This window comes from Aplysia californica, unplaced genomic scaffold (assembly GCF_000002075.1).
Source record: "Aplysia californica isolate F4 #8 unplaced genomic scaffold, AplCal3.0 scaffold01255, whole genome shotgun sequence".
Lineage (NCBI taxonomy): Eukaryota > Metazoa > Mollusca > Gastropoda > Aplysiida > Aplysiidae > Aplysia > Aplysia californica.
This window is the reverse complement of record NW_004798525.1, coordinates 27,075-28,910: the sequence shown is the minus strand read 5'-3', so window position 1 is coordinate 28,910 and position 1,836 is coordinate 27,075.

The window sequence follows — 1,836 nt, the reverse complement described above, 5'->3', positions numbered from 1 at the left end:
AGGGGAGGATGTAGGGTGGGTGGATAAGAGTTTGAGTCTTGTTTGATAGAACTATACTCGGTTTGGATCTAAATCTATTGTTGTAGTCTTCACCTAAGATCCCACAATTTATAATTCCGGTTCAATTTAGATTCCGCTGTTAAAAAATAAACCAAACAAAGCAACAACAAATTTTACTGCACTAGTCATCCCTTAGATAAATTATCCCCCTCTGAAGTGTGAAGGGACTAAAAACGCTGCTTTCCCTATCGTACTTTACTGGACAAAAAAAAAAAGGTCATCAAGTGCTCATGCATTGGATCACATCTCCGCTCTAAATCTCGATGCGAGGGATAAGTTTGCTCCAGACGCAAGGATTTTACGACAAAGGAATCACGCCCAGGTGTGAACTCCCCATCGACGCCTTTGATTTTGCCAAACATCGAACTCTCAATAAGAGCCTGCCGCCTGAGCTTACAGCCAAGGCATGTTTCGTTAGGTAGAGCCAACAAGGCCGCCTCATACCCATGTCCATCAAATTATCAGAGAGGCATGTAGAATAATATTATGTCAACATGATTGCCCATCACCATGAACGGCTGCGGAGTGATCGGTTCATTATATTCAGTTTAAAAAATACATTTTTCAACATTTCTTATTATAATTAAATCTTTTAGCGTCTTGAAAGATTATCTTTATAATTTCGTATGTTTGATAATTTTATGATACTTGGATAAGTTTTCTTCTTATTTTGCCGATCTTCTTAATTTTTAAACTAGCTATATGTATAACATAAAACTCTTCAAAATAATTGAACAGTCCCTAGGCTTTCTCAGTTGCCTAGAACAGTCCGTATCACACACATCATTTAATTTTTTTTCTCCCTGTCATTCTATCCTTCTTCTTCTTCTTCTTCTTCCTCGTTCTCGAAGGCAGCAGCTGGACAGTCAGTCCGATGTCGCGTACAAACTGTGTAGTTCGTTCGCTTCAACTCTGAAAGACTGCCACGGAGTTTTCTCTCAAGGGGAGCCACATTCTGCCACGTCTGTGCGCGAAGGGTGACGTAGCGCGGGCAGTGCTCAATGATAATAATATGGTTGGCACCCTCTTGGTCGTGTCCACATTCACAGATCGCTGACTCTCCCACTTTTAATTTGGTGTGCAGAATATGGTGTTTGAGTCTGTTGTGGCCACAACGGAGTCTAAAGATTGTGACCTGGTCTGCTCTATTTAGTATGTAGTAGGGGTCATGTCTGTTGTGCTTAGGGTGGAACCTTTTCCATCTGTTTCTTAAAGCAGTTTTTATTAGTGTTTTTGACTCTGGGAGATCCATGCCATCTTCAATCTGGGTCATTTTGGCTCCTTCTTTGGCTAAGTCGTCTGCTTTTTCATTTCCATGAATGCCACAGTGACCTGGTATCCACTGCAGAGTTGTGTTGGCTTGGGAGTTTAGATCACATAGGAGTGAAAGGAGTTGTTGTACTTGAGCTGTTTGTGGCTTTTGGAGAGCTTGTATGACAGATTTGGCCTCTGTGAGGATGACGGTGTTGGCTTTAGATTTTTGGTGATTCAAGAGAATGGTGGCTGTTGTTTCGAGTGCAGATGTTTCTACTTTGTAGTTGGAGGATAGAGATCATGTGGGGATGGAATGGCTTTCTGTTGTCCCATCTATCCACTCTATGTAGATACCTCCACCGCCGTTTCTGACTGCATCAGTGGCTGATCCATCTGTGTAAACTCGATTCCACCGGTTGCTTGGAACGTTTCTGTCCAAGTAGTCGAGCGTCAGTGACTTGAGTATTGGAGGAGGGACTTCGGATTTGGTGCCAAGCTTTTCTAGGTTTTCTCGAATTTGGG